The following is a 20684-nucleotide window of genomic DNA, read 5'->3' as shown; positions in this document are numbered from 1 at the left end:
GATTTGACTTCTACAACTCACAAGACGGAAACAACTATACGCTGAGTATGCATATACTCAGTGGTTTCACTATATTTCAGTTTATAATTAAATACATTAAATCACACACATACTTTTACGTTACAATCATCATCACTTAATGAACAATTAAATCTTTTTATTTTATCATTCGATTATATATATATATTATTCTTATTTCTTTATTTCAATTCTCAACTTTCACATATGCCATATCATTCAAATTTAGTTTTATCAGTAGATTTATTTCATTTGCCCCTATTAACTTGACTCGGACTCAGCGGATACACGGATTCCAACCAACACACCAGTACGGCACAATGTGCCTTAACGGTACACAATACCTAATCAGTAATCAGTAATGGTAGCGGTAATAAGATGGCGATAATAGTAATAAAGATTCAACACACAAAGTGCTGAATCAGAATAAGAATAAGAATAATATTCGACACACAAAGTGTCGAATCGGTAACAGTAACGGTAACAATATTCGACACACAAAGTGTCGAATCGGTAATGAGAATGATAAGATAACGATGAGTCGCACATAAGTGCTCGATCGATAGTTTCAAGCAAAACCCGTACTCTTTCATATCCTATGGCATGCCAACTATATCGACTAGCCCGACTAGTTAATAGGGTATTTAAATCATTTTCAGTACAATTTCCATTTCGATTCAATATTAATTATAATTTATTATTTTGATCAATTTCACAAGAATACAAGAATTCACTTCATTAGAAATTTTACAGTTGAATGCAATATATGTAACATTATTCAAGAATTTCACGTTCAATTCGGTATTCAAAATAATATTCAAGATCTCATAATTCAGTTCAGTATCAATCTAAATTTTAATACCCAATCACAAATTTTATCAGTTCATTAAATACTTACCTTAAAATACTTACCACACATTCATATTAAAGTAAACACATATTAATTATAAAGCTTGAGTTATAGTGATACAAACCAGAATTTTTTTCTTCGGATTTAATCCTCGACGATCTTTCCTTTTCCTTTTTGGGCCAATGCTTCAGGCTCGAAATTAGCTACGAACAATTAAAATAATTTCACAATTATTAGCATAACACAATTTAAATGCTGAAATTTTTATCTAACTTTTACTTTAATTCCAATTTAATCCCAACTAAATCTATATATTTTTCTTTCTCAATTCGTACCTCTTTGTTACTCAATTTCTTGTCAAACCCACATCTAACTATTTAAATTTTATCATATTTTCATAATTTTGAATTTATTTCAATTTAATCCCTAAAACTCAAAACTTATAGCTTAGTTTACAATTCAATCCTTTATTCAATTCCAAATAAAATTTCTATCAAATAGACCTTCAATTCTATCATATGTTCAACATAACTCATGTTTAGAAATCTACTATCTTTCAAAATTTCAATATAAATCATGACATATTTTGTCCTAGGACTCCAAAAACTTAAAAATTACAAGAAAAGGATTAAATTGACTTACCAATTTAATTTTGAACCTTGAAACCTAAATTTTCCTTTTTCTTCTTTCTCTCCTGTTTCTTCTCTGTTTTCGTTTTCATTTCTGTTTCTTTTTAACTCATTTGTTTCTTTTATATATAATAATATAATATACCTAATTATTAAACAAATATATATTTTATATATATATTTTAATCAATAAAATCTTTGATATTTTTCCACGTTAAACCGCCTCAGCTATAGGAAATGGTTTAATTTCCTCTTTAGTCCTTCTAGTTTTTCTTTAATATATAATTAAACTTTTACCTTTATTCAATTTAATCCTTTTTACTAATTACTCTAAATTAAGCTAAATTTACTTAATTAAAACCTAATTAGACACACTACTAGGCTCATAAATATTTTTAATAATTATTTTCGAACTTATTTCACTAAGACGGAGGCCCGATAACATACTTTTCCTGTGCCCACGGATTTTGGGTCGTTACATTTCTTCCTCCCTTAAAAAAAATTTCGTCCTCGAAATTTTACCTGAAAATAAGTGAGGATACTGTGATCTCATAGTTTCTTCTGGTTCTCATGTTGCTTCTTCTACACTATGGCTTCTCTACAGTACTTTTACCAGAGGGACTCGTTTGTTTCTTAATTCTTTCACTTCTCGAGCTAGTATTTGAACTAGTTCCTTTTCATATGACAAATCTGGTCTAATCTCAATGTTTTCAGTAGAGATAATATGAGATGGATCCGATCAATACCTTCGTAACATGGAAACATGAAAAATATCATGAATTTGTTGTAATTCCGGAGGTAAAGCCAATCGGTAAGCAACTGGTCCAACTCTCTCTATAACTTCATATGGTCCGATAAACCGAGGACTTAACTTTTCTTTTCGGCCAAATCTTAATACTTTCTTCCAAGGAGAAACTTTGAGAAACACTTTATCCCCAACTGAGTATTCAATGTCCCAACGTTTCAGATCTGTAATGACCTGAAATTCACGGGCACCGGAAAAGTGAGTTATAGGGCCTTCGTCTTAGTGAAATAAGTTCAAAAATAATTATTAAAAATATTTATGAGCCTAGTGGTGTGTCTAATTAGGATCTAATTAAGTGAATTTAGCTTAATTTAGAGTAAGTAATAAAAAGGATTAAATTGAATAAAGGGTAAAAGTTTAATTATAAAGTAATAGAAAATAAAAGGTTAAAATGGCAATTAAGCCATTGACTACAAATGAGGTGGCATATTGGTGAAATAAAATCAAAGATTTTTTTAGGTTTTATATATTATAGTGATTATTATTATGGTTTTATATTAAATTGTTATGATTATTTAATTGATAATATATTATAAATAAATTAAATAGAAGACAATTGTATGGTAATAAAATATACATATGTAAGAATTGTATGGGTACATTTGTAATTTAAATATTTAATTACTTATAATTTAAGTATAAAGATATTTGTTAATTAAATAATTAAATTATAAGATTTTTGTATGAAAAACAAATTAAATAATGACATTTGTAATAATATGAATATATACATTTGTATTATAATTATGTATTTACTTAAATTTTAAGTTAAAGATATTTATTAATTAAATATTAATATTATAAGATTTTTATTTGTTAAATAAATAAAAGAAAGACAAATGGATGGTAATAATAGTGTACAAATGTACAAAGATACATGTATACAAATGTGTTAATTATATTGTTATTAAATTAATAATAATATATATTAGTTAAATGATAAAATAAATAAGTAAAATAAATGAAATAATAAAAGAATAAAAAGAAAGACAAAAGAAACAAAGAAGAAACAGAACAGAAGCATTTCGAAACAGGGAAAGAAAAAGAAAGAAAGAAAAGGGAAAGGAAAAACTAGAGTTTTAAGGTTTGAAGCTTTAAAAGGTAAGTCAATTAAGTCATTTTCTCTTAATTTTGATGTTTTAGGAGCTTTGAAACAAGATTTTGATGAAATTAAGTTGATAGTTCAAGAGTTCATATGTTTCCAAATAGGGTTCATGTTGGAAAAATTATGGAATTAGGGATTTAATTGAATGAATTCTAAGTTAGAATTGATTAAGGGATTAAATTGTAAAGTAGGCTATAAGTTTTATGTTGTAGGGGTTAAATTGAAGAAATTTCGAAATTAGGGAAATATGCTGGAAATTTTATAGTTAAATATAAGTTTAGACAAAATTTGAATAGAAAAAAGAGTGAATTGGATTAAGAAAATAATTAAGTTTAGTTAGGATTAAATTGGGAATAAGGTAGGAGTTGTTTAGAAATTTAATTATTTATTATAATTAATGCTGTAAATAATAATGTAAATTACTATTATTTTCGTAGCCAACAAAGAACCGGAAGCATCAGCATCGAAAGGAAAGGAGAAAGTCATCGAGGACTAAAACAGGAGAATTACGGTGTGTATTACTATAATTCAAATTTTAATTATTATTGATTGCTGAAATTTTAATTGTTATGTATGGTAAATAAGACTTGAGGTAAATATGTGAAATCGATATGAATATTGAGTGAAAATGAAAGTGATATAAATTGAATCAAATTGAATTGAATAAGTGAATTATGGAATATGTGATTATTTGAAAAGTGTATTGATTGAAAATAAATAAATTAATGTGACAAATGTATGGTGTTGATGGTATACACTTGTGTGAAAATTAATTTGTATATGAATTAAGATAATAGATATTTGAATTGAATGAGTATTGAAAATTTTGTGTAAATGAAATTGAAATTAGAAATAAAATAAAATAATACCCTATTAACTTGTCGGACTAGATTCGATACAAATGGCATGCCATTGGATTTGTGATGTGATGAAGAGATTGTAGTTCGCCGAGAGGATGTTTCTGTTATTATATACTTGGTTTATCCGAATAGGCATTTAATGCCTTATTGGTGTGTTTGGGAGGATATATTATACCGTGTGTTATGGAGGATTTACAATATTCGGGTGTGTTTGGGTTGGACATTCGGTGTGTTTGGATGGAATCCGCGTGATCATCATAGTCCGAGCTTTGTTAATAGGGTAAATAATTGAAATGAAATTTTGAAAATGAGATTATTTGTTTTAGCACTATTGAAAAGTACGAGAAAGAATGTATGAACTAAATTATGAATTGAGTTAGTATGAGAAAAATAAATTATGAATTTAAGATTTATGAAGTAAAATAATTTTATATAAAAGTAGTTTAAATAATTATAAAATTTATGGTTGATGTTTGTAATTTATTAATGTTAAATAGTCTTGATTTATAGTAATACCACTGAGTATATCCATACTCAAGCAGACGGTTGTTTCGTGCATGCAGTTAGTAGAAGTCAAGTGTCCCTACCAAGATCCGAACAATCCCGACTCCAACACAAACTTGGTGATGTATATTTTTTTTGGGTAAAGGTGGCATGTACATAGGTGTTATTTAGTCACTTGAATATGTATATTACTTTGGGTAGTGAAGGATGAATTATAAAATTTAGATGGTTAAATGAAATGGTAAGGAAAGTACATGATATTTTGATACATGAACATTAAGTTGTTAAATGAATAAAGTTTTAATCAATTTTGAATGATGCTATGATAGTTATTAAATTAAAATTTTGTTAATAATATAAATATTAGTATATGAATGTGAAATATTGGTGTTGGTTGTTTTGGTTTGAATTTGCAGGAGGTTTAGGTAAAAATAACCAGAAATGCTACCGAAATTTTTATAAAAAAAAAATTTTGGAATACTCGAACAAGTCCCGTTCTACTTTTAATACGTGTTTGAACTTCGAGAGTTCAAGATAGAGACTTAATTATTATATTATACTATGAAAGTTATATTAATTGTAAATTATTCGTAAGTTGTCTGATATGTCCGGTAATGCCTCATAACCTCGTTCCAGTAACGGTTTGGGGTTAGGGGGTGTTACAAGATTAGCATAAGATTTTTGTCTGTCAAAAGCTGCTTTTAATCTCTGTTGAATCTTCTTGACTGTTTCTTCTGTTTCACGAATCAATTCAGGTTCAATTATCTTCTTTTCATTTAATTCTGTCCAACATACAGGTGATCGACATTTTCTACCATATAGAACTTCATACGGAGCCATCTGAATACTGGACTGATAACTGTTATTATAAACAAATTCAGCTAACGTTCCCAACCAGATTCAAAATCAATAGCACAAGCTCGAAGCATGTCTTCCAAAATCTGAATTACTCGCTCAAATTGCCCATCAGTCTGTGTATGAAATGCTGTACTGAAATTAAGTTTAGTACCCAAAGACTCATGTAACTGTTTCCAGAATCTCGATGTTAATCGAGGATCTCAATCAGAAATTATAGAAGCCGGTATACCATACAACCTTATAATTTTTTGAATATAGACCTCTGCAAGTTTCTGAAGTGACCAATCCGTTCTGACAGTTATAAAATGAGCCGATTTTGTGAGTCGATCAACTATTACCCATATAGCATTTTTCTTACTTACAGACAATGGCAATCCTATAATAAAATCCATCGTAACACGATCCCATTTCCATTCTGGAATAGTAATCGGCTGTAATAATCCAGTAGGAACCTGATGCTTTGCTTTTACCCGCTGACAAACCAAGCATTTACTGACATATTCAACTATATCTTTTTTCATCCCGGGCCACCAGTACAATTCTCGTAAATCACGGTACATCTTTGTGCCTCCAGGGTGTAGAGCAAATGGACCATCATGTGCTTCTCGAAGAATTAATTCTTTAATATGTGAATTGATTGGAATACAAATCCGATCTCGGTATCTCAAACAATCATGCTTATCAATATTAAAATTCCCTGTTATGTCGCTCTGAACCATTTCTTTTTACTTAATTAGCTTATCATCTTCTAATTGAGATGACTTGATTCGTTCAAACATCACTGGTTTAATTCTTAATTCAGCCAATAAACCTCCATCATCACTAATACTGAGCTATGCAAACATCGCTCGCAATTCAATTGCTGCCTTCTTACTCAATACATCAGCTACCACGTTAGCTTTACCTGGATGATAATCAATAACACAATCATAATCTTTTAGAAGTTCTATCCATCAACGCTGCCTCAAATTCAACTCTTTCTGTGATAGAAGATACTTTAGACTTTTATGATCTGTATAAATGTAGCATTTTTCACCGTATAAATAATGTCTCCATATTTTCAGAGCAAAGATCACGGCTGCTAATTCTAGATCATGTGTCGAATAATTACGTTCATGTGGTTTCAATTGCCAAGAAGCATAAGCTATCACTTTCCCATTTTGCACCAGTACACACCCGAGCCTATTTAAAGAAGCATCGCTATACACCATAAAATCTTTTTCAGATTCTGGTAAAGTTAAAATTGGTGCCTCTGTCAGCATCTGCTTCAATTTCATAAAGCTTTCTTGACATTGATCATTCCAGGCAAACGGAACATTCTTTTGCAATAATTTTGTCATCGGTAAAGCTATTTTTGAAAATCCATTCACAAACTTTCGATAATACGCAGCTAATCCAAGAAAACTGCGTACCTCTGATACATTTCTAGGACTCTTCCACTGGACGATTGCTTCAATCTTCTTTGGATCCACTCTAATTCCATCTGCTGATACCACATGACCAAGAAATACCACCTCTGATAACCTAAATTCACATTTACTCAATTTCTCATACAACTGTTTCTCTCGTAACGTTTGCAAAACAATTCGGAGATGCTGCTCGTGTTCAAATTCGGACTTTGAATATACCAAAATGTCATCAATAAAAACTACCACGAATTGATCCAAGTACGGCTGAAAAATTCGATTCATAAGATCCATAAAATCATCTGGGGCATTTTTTTAACCCAAATGGCATCACTAAGAACTCGTATTGACCATATCATGTACGAAATGCTGTCTTCGGTACATCACTTTCTTTCACCTTTAACTAATAGTAGCCCGATCTTAAATCAATCTTTGAAAATACTGAAGCTCCTTTCAATTAATCAAATAAATCATCAATACGTGGTAATGGATATTTATTTTTTATTGTCACCTTGTTCAATTATCAATAATCAATACACAATTGCATCGAACCATCTTTCTTTTTAACAAATAACACTGGAGCTCCCCACGATGAGGTACTAGGTCGTATAAAACCTCGTTCCAGTAAATCTTACAGTTGTACCTTCAACTCCTTCAATTCAGTAGGTGACATACGATATGGAGGTATTGACATTGGATATGTACCTGGGTATACTTCAATTGCAAATTCTACTTCTCTGTCAGGTGGAAATCCCGGTAACTTTTCAGGGAATACATCTGGAAATTCATATACAGTTCTAATCTGACTACACTGACTTCCGACTGAATCAAAATTAATAACATATTCTAGATATGTTGTACAACCCTGATGAAGCAACTTATTAACTTTAATCGCTGATATGATTCGAGCTAACCCACTGGTACGAATTCCATTTACCTCTACACTATTACCATCTTCAATCTGAACGCTAAATTTCTTTTTATAATAGTCCAAAATTACCCCATGTTCAGCTAACCAGTCCATACCCAGTATAACATCAAAATCCCTAAAAGGCATTATTAATAAATCCACCGGAAAAGTTTTATCATATATCATTAGCGAGCATCTCGGGCATACCTGATTAATTAATATTGTTTGCCCCAATGGACTTGATACTTCTATTGAGACTTTAGACATTTCTATTTTTAATTTCTCCAACTCTACTAATTTTGAATTAATATATGAGTGTGAAGATCCAGGATCAATCAAAGTATAAATAGGCTCAAAATACAGTAAAAATATACCTGTCACCACATCGTGAGCATTGCCTTCTTCCCGGGTTCTGTCTACATAAGCTCTAGCTGGAGCTCTGGCTTCAGATTGCTGTGTAGCTATATCACTGCTTCTACTAACTCCTCCTCTCCTTGAAACAGAACCTCCTCTAGATATTCCTCTACCTCTAGCAGTCGATACCGATCTCTAAGATGTGGCAAGTGTACTACTCTGAGTTCTCGGACAATCATTAACAAAGTGTTCAGTAGAGCCACAGCGGAAACATCCTCCGATTTTCTTCCAGCATTCACCGAAATGTCTTTTCCCACAATAATCGCATTCAGGATTTTCACTTTCCCGGGGCAGAGCTTTTACACTACCGGTAGAGACAGTAATCTATTTGTCTCTACTTCTGTCACCCCTATCAGACCGAAAGCTTGATCTCCAACCACTTCTTGATTCTCTGAATCTCTTCGGTAATGGATTAGAACTGGTGGTTCCCATACGTTTCCCAGCTGATTTACCCATTTCTGAGTTTTTATCCAGGCCTAGTACTTGTTCTATCATTTTTGCTCGCTCAACCAGATCAACAAGTTCAGTAATTCTGAGACTTACCAATTGAATCTTAATTTCATCTCGCAGTCCTCGTAGAAATCATTTACAACTATCAGCCTCGGTTGGAACATATTCTGATGCATACTTGTTCAATCTAGAGAACTCTCGCTCATAATCCAGTACTGACATTTTCCCTTGTTTCAGCACTGAAAACTCTTGCTTTTTCTCTTCGATGTACAATTCCCCAATATACTTCTTCTGAAATTATTTTTGAAACAAGCCCCAGATTACCTGATCATCCGGTAAATGTCTAACCACAGATTCCAACCAGAGATAGGCTTCTCCTTGTAACAGTGATACAGCACATATCAGACTCTCTCGGGGGGTGCAGTCTAATTGTTGCAAAAATCTTTTTATTGTTTCCATCCAATTTTCAGCAGCGGACGGATCAACTCCTTTTAATCCTCAAATTTCGTGGCACCATATTTTCGTAGCTCTTTAATCGGGACACTCGACAAGAGGGTACAGATGTAGTAACAGTATAGTTCTCACTATATGCTGTAATGCATCAGCTATATCTCTTAACAGTTGTGAGGCATCTCTTTCTCTTCCTACGTTAGGAGGTTAATTATCTAACGGATTCACGCTAGGTGTAGCAGATTCAGTTTCTTCAAATTCTCGACTTCCGGTATACATTTCCTGTTCAACATTATCCATTCTTTCATCTGACATTTTATCTATAAAACAAAATAAAATAAATATATTAGCATCCAAAAACCAGACTCAGTTTCGACTTAAATGTGACATGTACTTCTAGACTCATTTACGAGCTTGATTTAGTCCGAGAATCAGCTAAACCTTAGCTCTGATACCAACAATTGTAACACCCCCTAACCCCAAACCATCGCCAGAACAAAGTTACGAGGCATTACTAGTCATATCAGACAACTTATGAATAATTCACAAATAAAATAACATTTATAGCATAATTTAATTACTAAATCTCTATATTGAACTATTCAAATCTAAATCATACATTTAAGTGAAACGGGACTCATTTAAGTACTCTAATTTTTATTTATTTATTTTTTTATAAATTTAACAAGATTTCGCTTATTTTTACATAAAACCCCCGCAATTAAACTATATTCATTTCAAACATAACCAATTCAACCAATTTATTTCTCACATTTATTTTCTATCCTAAATACTTTCTAATCAACTTAATCAATATAGTATCAATTTAAAATTATCATTGTACTAATTAAATTGAAATGGATAAACTTTTTCATTATAATTTTTAGACTTGTGATACTAATATTTTAAACCATTTATATTCAAAACATAATAACATTTATACAGATCCTATGTACATGCCACATTACCAAAAGAAAATATACATCACCAAAAGTTCGCTGAAGTCGGGTCTGGCTTTGGATGTTGGTTCAAGATTTGACTTCTACAACTGCAAGACGGAAACAACCAGACACCGAGTATGCATATACTCAAGTGGTATCACTATATTTCAGTTTATAATTAAATACATTAAATCACACACATACTTTTACGTTACAATCATCATCACTTAATGAACAAGTAAATCTTTTTATTTTATCATTCGATTATATATATATCATTCTTATTTCTTTATTTCAATTCTCAACTTTCACATATGCCATATCATTCAAAATTAGTTTTATCAGTAGATTTATTTCATTTGCCCCTATCAACTTGACTCGGACTCGGCGGATACACGGATTCCAACCAACACACTAGTACGGCACAATGTGCCTTAACGGTATACTGATACCTAATCAAGAATCGAGAACAGTAGCGGTAGCGATAGCGATAAGAATAAAGATCCAACACACAAAGTGCTGAATCTGTAACAATAACGATAACAATATTCGACACACAAAGTGTCGAATCGATAACAGTAACAGTAACAATATTTGACACACAAAGTATCGAATCAGTAACAATAACGGTAACAGTAACGGTAACAGTAACAGTAGTCGGCACATAAGTACCTGATCAGTAAGCCGGCAAAAACCCGTACTCTTTCATAACCTATGGCATGCCAACTATATCCGACTAGCCTGACTAGTTAATAGGGTATTTAAATCATTTTCAGTACAATTTCCATTTCGATTCAATATTAATTATAATTTATTATTTTGATCAATTTTCACAGTAATACAGTAATTCACTTCATTAGAAATTTTATAGTTGAATGCAATATACGTAACATTATTCAGTAATTTCACAGTTCAATTCGGTATTCAAAACAATATTCAGTATCCCATAATTCAGTTCAGTGTCAATCTAAATTTTAATACCCAATCACAAATTTTATCAGTTCATTAAATACTTACCTTAAAATACTTACCACACATTCATATTAAATTAAGCACATATTAATTATAAAGCTTGAGTTATAGTGATACAAACCAGAATTTTTTTCTTCAGATTTAATCCTCGACGATCTTTCCTTTTCCTTTTTGGGCCGATGCTTCAGGCTCGATATTAGCTACGAACAATTAAAACAATTTCACAATTATTAGCATAACACAATTTAAATGCTGAAATTTTTATCTAACTTTTACTTTAATTCCAATTTAATCCCAACTAAACCTATATATTTTTCTTTCTCAATTCGTACCTCCTTGCTACTTAATTTCTTGTCAAACCCACATCTAACTATTTAAATTTTATAATATTTTCATAATTTCGAATTTATTTCAATTTAATCCCTAAAACTCAAAACTTATAGCTTAGTTTACAATTCAATCCTTTATTCAATTCCAATTAAAATTTCTATCAAATAGACCTCCAATTCTATCATATGTTCAACATAACTCATGTTTAGAAATCTACTATCTTTCAAAATTTCAATATAAATCACGACATATTTTGTCCTAGGACTTCAAAAACTTAAAAATTACAAGAAAAGGATTAAATTGACTTACCAATTTAATTTTGAACCTTGAAACCTAAATTTTCCTTTTTCTTCTTTCTCCCCTGTTTCTTCTCTGTTTTCGTTTTCATTTTTGTTTCTTTTTAACTCATTTGTTTCTTTTATATATAATAATATAATATAATATAATATAATAATAATATAATATACTTAATTATTAAACAAATATATATTATATATATATATTAATCAATAAAATCTTTGATATTTTTACACGTTAAACCGCCTCAGCTATAGGAAATGGTTTAATTTCCTCTTTAGTCCTTCTAGTTTTTCTTTAATCTATAATTAAACTTTTACCCTTATTCAATTTAATCCTTTTACTAATTACTCTAAATTAAGCTAAATTTACTTAATTAAAACCTAATTAGACACACTACTAGGCTCATAAATATTTTTAATAATTATTTTCGAACTTATTTCACTAAGACGGAGGCCCGATCACACACTTTTCTGGTGCCCACGGATTTTGGGTCGTTACATTAATTTTATCAAATGAACTTTTTAATATGTTTTATACTTGTTTTAACCAAAAATAATAATAATAATATATAAATTTCGGTTAACCAACCGAAATATCTTAGTTCAGTTAAATTAAGATTAGTTGACTAATCATTTATAATAATATTTTGGTGTTAAATATAACAGGTGATAGATAATGTAAATGAAGAGATGTTTAGAGAAAATATTGTTTTAAGTTAGAAAAGAAGTTAAGTAATGAAATATTTAGTTTAGTTGGTTAAGAGTGTTTTAAGTTTAAATCCATCTAGGGCCATTTTATTTTCTATTTATATTGTTTTAAGAATCAAATCTTGTATTACTTTTAATTAAAAAGCATCTTTCTGTTGAGTCCATAGTAATAAATTTTATATTAGTATTTACATATAATTATTAATTATTAATTATTAATTATAAAATATATATTTATATTTATATTAAATAATAACTATTAATTTTAAATATTATTGATAATTATATATTAAAAAGTAATTTATATCTATACTTATCACTGTCATGCGTTCAACTAATTTTAAATGGAAAAATTAATCAAATTAAAAAGTAAAACAATTTATATGTGAAATTATATCAATAATTCCATTTGAAAGAAATGAAAAACAATTTTGCTTGTTTTTCCATTTTAAAAACAACTCTTTTATTAAAAATATCGAAAGCTTTTATAAAAATAAAAGGTATAATAATAAATTTATTTCTCAAAACTTTTTTTGTTAATTTGTTCTTTTTTTTACTTAAATTTGGCCATTAACCATTCAAAAGTATTAACTTTTAACGATGTTGACATAGCAATTCACGTGATAATCTACATGTACTTCATACTTACATGATACTATTTATCTGGTACGTCAACAAATAATTTAAAATTATAAAAATATTAAAAATTTATATAAAGTTAATAAAAATTCAAAAAAATTAGCTTGAAGTAAATGTGAATTGCCATTTGGACTATTGTATTTAAAAATTTAATGATTTAGTCAATATTTCTATAATAAAAAAAATTCAACTTGTTTTGAAAGGTTATTGGTCAAAATTGACTCTTTTTGTAACGTCCCCCTACCCGAGACCGTCGCCGGAGTCGAGCAGGAGACATTACAAAACTTATCTTAGCACTTAAACAGTTTTCGTAGTAAACTATCCATCTGCGTCACGGTCGCTAAAAAAATCATATCTCGAGTTATGAAACTCGAAATCTAATTCCGTAAATTTTCCCTGAAACTAGACTCATATATCTACTTACTAATTTTTTCTTTAACTTAAGCTTCATATTCTCTTTTAATCAACTCATTAACAATTTCTAACTCATAAAATTCATTATAAAACATAAATTTTGAGCTCTATTCAATAGTCCCTATTTAAACCTAACTTAGAAATTCCTTTAACTAATCACTTTTAACTTCAATTTCTATCAATTTAACCCATGAAACCTCAATTTATTCAACTAAATCAATATCTAAAAATTTTCTATTTTTCTTCATTTTAATCTCATACATGTAGAACTTTGAATTAGGCATCCATAAACATAAAAATCATAAGAAAATGAGCTAAAACAACTTACTAAACAAACTTTAGGGCCTTAATCCTCAAATTTTCCTTTTTTATTTCTTTCTTTCTTTCTTCTTTCTTTCACGTTTGCTCTCTGTTAGTCTTTCTATCTTCTTTTCTATTTTATCAATTTTACTTATTATACTATTATTAACCTATAATAAATATAAAATTAACATGTGTAATAGCTATAACATAAAATATCTTATAGCTATTACACATATATACCAACTATTACACACGTTATTCAATATTAACACACACATGGCACTTAGGGTCTAATTCTAGATTAGTCCCTTTTACTTTTTTAATCTATAATTAAACTTTTATTCCTTATGCAATTTAGCCCTTTAAACTAAATTCAAGCTACTTCACTTAATTAAACACTAAATAACCATTCAACTATAAATCATAAATGTTTCTAATAAATATTCATGAATAAATTTCACGGAAACAGTACTCAAGACTCAATTTTCAATACCGTAACTTTCGGTTCATTACACTTTTAAAAAGGTTGAAGACCAAATTTGGCTCAAACAAAGAATAACAGTCAATTTGACAAAATATGTAAATGTTAAAGCTAAATTTTGTATTATGTTAAAAAGGTTAGATTATGCTATTAGTCCTTGTGCTTTGCAAATTTTGTGGATTTATTCCATATACTTTAATTTGATCAATTTGAGTCACTGTACTATGGGTACATTTAGTCCATATTTTCTAATTGGATCATTCTAAGTCCCTATGTTATTCAAATTTTGATTTTTCAATCTTGACAAAAATGACAATTGTTAATTCATTAATTGGATTTTTAGAGAGTAATATGTGGAAATAACAAATTGATATTGTTGGAAAAATATGAACATCACATATTTAATAAGAACAATTACATTTTATTATTTTACTACCATAAAAAGTTAATGCAAATTAAAATTGGTCTAGTTTAGTTAAAGGTTTATTGTGCTTCAGTTATTAAATAAAGTATGGGTCAAGTATATGTACATACTCTAGTAACTAATTTCTAATTAATAATGAACTAATTAGAAATTCAGATTAATCTGCAAAAGTTATATATTAAAGTTATGGCCCCAAACTACACATATAAAACTTTTTTGACATCTTATCTTCGGAAAAGAAATAACCACATTTTCTAAAATATTTGTGTGTTAATTTGAAAGATCAGAACCACAAGATTTAATATTTCGATGGATTTCAAGTAAGCTTCCCCATTTAGTTTTGTTCTTGATGATTCGACTTGACATATCTTGTTTATTAATTTTTATATCAGAATTTTTATAGTTCTAACAAGTGACATTCGAGTCTCTTCGTATAGGATCATTTAAAATGAATCGATGCTTTATTATTTTTGGATTAAATCGTTCTTAATATCTTATGAATTTTATATAAGAAATTGATAATTTGATCATACACATGTTAAATTTTGAATTTATGTGAAAGTTTTGGGTTTTATTTTTCAATTTTGATTATTTATGATAATATATTTATATACTTGAATATTTCTAACGTTTAAGTATTGTCTGCTTGATATATTGATATAATAATATATTTGTTGTATCAAATTTTGAAAAATAATAAAATTTAACTTATCATTTGGTGAAAATTAAAATTTAAAAAGTATAAAAATTAAAAATAATTAGAGCAAAAGTAGTAATAATAATAATAATAATAATAAAACACTATGGAAGCCTAGGGCCCCTACCCTGGCAACAAAGGCTCAAAAGCCTCAAGATACGCACGAGTGAAATCATTGTCGAATTTGGGGTGGGACTAAACTTGAGCATTCAGCTTGGAACCAAGCGTTGTCGGGGCTTGGGACAAGACAAGGGTTTGACGACAAGAATGTAGGACAGTTGGCAGGCTACTCCACCAATCAGGAATGTTTTATGCGTTTAAACCCTCTCATGATGATCTCCAATTCCAAAGCCACGTGTTTTATTTAAAATTTTGCAACCTATATTTCAGTGTTATTATAGATAACTAAAGAAAGCTTTCAAATATACCCTACGTCACCGTATTTTTTAAAATATTAGACACAATATCTAGTTATCTACTTCCCTTCAAATTAAAAAAAAATCATTTTAATCCTTTATTTAATTTTTATCTTCTATATCTTTTAAATTTGTATAATTTTTCAAATCACATTAAAATAAATGAAAAATTTAATGTATGCTAATTTTGTTGACGTAATTAACGCTTGAATTGTTATATAGATTTTATGTCAATAATTAATTTTTAAAATTAAAAAATTCAAAAATATATAAAATTTATTTTTAAAGTATTAAAAAGTTTTAAAATATAAAATTTTAATTTTAAGAAATTAATTAATTGCTAACGGGCATAGACGTAGACTGCACGTCAGCAAAGTTAACATATATTAAATTTTTTTCATTCATTTTGGGGTGATTTGATAAACAATGCAAGTTTAATGGTTAAAAAATACAAAAATAAAAATAAAAATAGAAGGCTAAAATGATTTTTTTTATAAAGTTGAAAGCCCAAATAAGGGTAAAAGTACTATAAATACCCTTGTACTAGGAGTTGGATTACATTTTACCTTCTGTACTAAAAAAATAGATAAATTAGTCCTTGTAAGTTAAACCAAAAGGTAAATTTGTCTTTTTTGTTCAAATACCATCTATTTATACTGTTAAAAATTGATGTAGCTAACGAAATAGCTAGATAATTATATGTGGTGTACCACTCGTACCTCATGCTAATGCATAGGGACTAATTTTTAATAGTAAAAATAGATGACTTTTTTAAAAGAATGTCTAGTTTCATCTTTGATCTAATGTACAGATACTAGTTTACCCATTTTTTGATTAGGGAGAGTAAAATGCAATCTAACTCTTAATATAAAAACCTCTATAATACTTTTATCGCCAAATAAACCATTATGCTTCAATATTATTTACTTATATTGATTATATTGCAATGCAAAAATTCTATATTTCAAAAAAAAAATCTCAATTAGATTATGTATTGACAAATATTTTTTCATCCATTATATATTTTATATATAAAGAACCTACCCCACCCCTAAAAATGCACCATTGATGTGTGGAAATGTGAATAAAGGTTTCTACGTGATTCATTGAGGCCCCCGGTTCCTTTCAATACTCAAAGCAGAGTTTCACTTTGAAGACGCAAAGGCACAATAACAATTGTGCAATGCTTGGAAAATGGGGGATACGTAATCAGATAATAGACAAGCATGCGAAGCTAATAGGGCCATCAAGATAGTAGCAAACAATCAACTTTTATGTATTGTTGTTTTACAGCTTATTCATTCATCCATTCAAAACTAGTTGCTGGAAGTATGGGTCGTGATAAAGCAGAAAACCAGCCAAATCAAAAGCCCCAAAATGCCAATACTAATTAACGCTGATTCTATAGACGAAATCTGGTGAACTAACTCTAGTACAACTACATATTTCGGAGGTGGCGGAGCCTCCAACAAGTCAGGGAGTTTGGTCTAGAGTTGTTTATGAATCGGGTCGGGTCCTAACAAAATTTTAGGCCCGATTGTTAGGATCGTGTTTGGCAAAAAAATATGGTTAAATTTTTACTCAAGCCTAACCTAAATAAAGATACTAAAATCTGAGTTCGGCCTGACCCATAATAAAATTTTTAATTTATATAAAAAAATTTAAACAATCTAATACATCAAATACACTAAAGATATTAAAATAAATACTTTCCAACAAACTGAAAATAAATTTAAAAAAAACTTTATACTTAAATAACACTAAAATAAGTGCAACTTAACAAGCAAATGCTTATAAAATAGTAGCAAAATTAACAATAAAACAAGTGTTATACAATATCCAAATGTTAACAATAAAATAGCAGCAACATAATAGTGAAATGATGGGAAAATAATGACAAAAAGTGGGAAAACAATAGCAAAACATGGAAAAACAACAGAATAGCAGGGTTTTTTTTATTGAAAATTCGGGCCGAGCTAGGCATGGGCCACAAAAACTTAACTGTGGCTTGGACCATTTTCTAAATGGGCCTTGTTTTTCTACCCAAACCCATTTTTCAAGCCTATGTTTTTTCTCAAATCTTCCCATTTTTCGAGCAGGCTTTCGGCTCAAGTCGAGAGTCCTAGCCCATTGACAACTTTAGTTTGTTCCCAACATCTTTGAAATATTAGCAAGTAAACATTGATATTTTTTTTAAAATTAAGGTATAATTCACATCTATTTTACAACTACGGAGACTAATCCTTTTAGAATTTATAGCTGCATCTTTCAACAATGTTATTTTTGAGATTTAAATTTAAGTTCTCTTCATGTCAGTGCTGTAACGCCCCGTACCCGAGACCGTTGCTGGAGTCGAACATGAGGTGTTAACGGACTTAATTCATTACTTAAACAGCTCATACAATTCATTTTAAAATTTCCAGACAAGCTGGCTAACTGCATCACAGTAGGTTTAAAAATCTTATCTCGAGTTCCAAAACTCAAAATCCAATTCCATAAATTTTTCCTGAAACTAGACTCATATATCTATCTACTAATTTTTTTCTAGAATTTTTGGTCGGTCCAATTAGTACAGTTTATTAGTTAAAGTCTCCCCTGTTTCAGGGTTTGACTACTCTGACCTCTGTGTATTACAAATTAGATATCTCCCTGTACAGTACTTCAATGACTATTCCGTTTGTCTCTAATAAATCTAGACTCAATAAGGAATCTGTACATATAAAGCATGACTTCTAATTATCTTTGTAAAATTTATGGTGAATTTCCAAAGTCAGAACAGGGGATCCAGAAATCGCTCTGGCCCTGTTTCACAAAAATTTAAACATCTCATAAAATATAGCTCATATACCTGTTTTGCTTCTTCCATATGAAATTATACTCATCAAGCTTCGATTCCATAACTTATTCATTTTTTAATTCCATTTCTACTATTTTTAGTGATTTTTCAAATTCACGTCACTACTGCTGTCTGAATCTATTTTATGGTAAATTTTACCTATTTCATGGTTTCCATGGATTAGCTAGCAATTTGACATACATAACACCAAATATGATCATGATTAGCCATTCCAATGGCTAATCATTGCTAAGCATTTCCATACCACTCAATAACCATATCATAATACTATATATACAAAATTATTATAATGCTATACATGCCATACTCAAAATATACAAGCCATTATGCCAAATGGTATACGGATAGTGTGAGCTAGCCTCCGACCGTTCCCGATTTCCGAGCTGGCTTGTCAAAACTACAAGGAATGAAAAGGAGGGAGTAAGCATAAATGCTTAATAAGTTCACATGCAAATAGCAAGTAACATAACCATATAAGCAAACATAAAACATTTGCATAATCATCACCAAGACATTCATATCACATTTTCATTTATCATCTTACCATATTGTTGTTATATCGATTTTTCAACCTGAGGGTTAAGTACATACCTGTTCAAAGTACCCATTTTACAACACTTACCAATACGTCCCTTTCATCTTGAGTATTCCTCCATTTCAGTAGAACTTTACCCGTTGAACACATCGGAATATAATTCGGATACATGGAAAGTTTGCACATAAGTGCCACATATGTAGCCAAGCTACCATGTAACCCGCCCATAAGTGAACTCGGACTCAACTCAACGAGCTCGGGCGTTCGCATCCATAAGTGAACTCAGACTCAACTCAACGAGTTTGGATGCCTAGTTACATCTCTCGAACTCGGACTCAACTCAACGAGTTCGGACATTCGCATCCATAGGTGAACTCGGACTCAACTCAACGAGTTCGGATGCTCAACCATCCTAGTGACATGTCACTTGTATCCTAATCTATTCCTAAGGTTCAAACGGGCTTTTTCCCTCGATCTCATATTTTTCGTCTTCCATGGAATATCGGAACCGATACTCGGTAGCAATTCATATTTATCAAGTAGTAAACATAATTTGCATATTACTCAACATTAACCACAAAGCATAATATTTCACGATTAAAATCAGCGTATCATATAATTAACATCAATAACTTAAAATAACAATTATGCTACATTATTTACACATGAACTTACCTCGTATGCGAAAATGGCTACTTTTACCATTTTGTCCACAACTTGGTATTTTTCCATTTTAGCCCGAATTTTAGTTTTCCTTGCTCTATCATTTAAAATATAGTCTAATTAGGACTCACATTATTCAAATTGACCCAAAATCATATTTTGGAAAAATTACAATTTTGCCCCTAAACTTTTGCATATTTACACTTTTGCCCCAAAGCTCGTAAATTAAACTTCAGCCTATTTTCTTATGTTTTATGACATGCTGATCATTTTTCCCTTCTATGGAAACATCAAATTCTCACTCTAACATGTACTTATGACTATTAGGTATTTTTACCGATTAAGCCCTTTTGCTCGCTTTTCACTTAAAATCGAGTAGCACAAGTTGTCTAACATAATTTAAAACCTCATATTCTATCATAAAACACTAAAATACACAAATTTCACCTATGGGTATTTTTCCAAATATAAACCCTAGGTTAAATTATTGCTAGCATAAGCTAAATCGAGCTACCGTAACTCCAAAACGTAAAAATCATTAAAACGAGGCTAGAACGGACTTACAATCGAGCTTGGAAGCTTGAAAAACCCTAGCCATGGTTTCTCCTTGCTATATTCGGCCATGGGGTTGAAGATGAGCAAAATTGGCTTTTAATTTTGTATTTTAATTCATTTTACCCCTAAATGACCAAAATGCCCTTACTACTAAACTTTCCAAAAATTCCATCCATGTCCAATTTTTGTCC

General features: G+C 29.9%; 1 long non-coding RNA gene across 1 annotated transcript; it reads right to left on the bottom strand.

Moving 5' to 3' along the window:
- Positions 1 to 18975: 18975 nt before the first annotated feature.
- LOC128292909 (uncharacterized) lies at positions 18976 to 20049 on the bottom strand. The gene is made up of 2 exons (XR_008282899.1): positions 19951 to 20049; positions 18976 to 19137 (listed from the first exon to the last, which is right to left on the bottom strand). It is a non-coding gene; the product is annotated as an uncharacterized LOC128292909 (long non-coding RNA).
- Between the last annotated feature and the right edge of the window lie 635 nt (positions 20050 to 20684).

Source organism: Gossypium arboreum, chromosome 5 (assembly GCF_025698485.1).
Source record: "Gossypium arboreum isolate Shixiya-1 chromosome 5, ASM2569848v2, whole genome shotgun sequence".
Lineage (NCBI taxonomy): Eukaryota > Viridiplantae > Streptophyta > Magnoliopsida > Malvales > Malvaceae > Gossypium > Gossypium arboreum.
The sequence above is the reverse complement of the archived record's forward strand: the minus strand, read 5'-3'. Positions and strand labels throughout refer to the sequence as shown.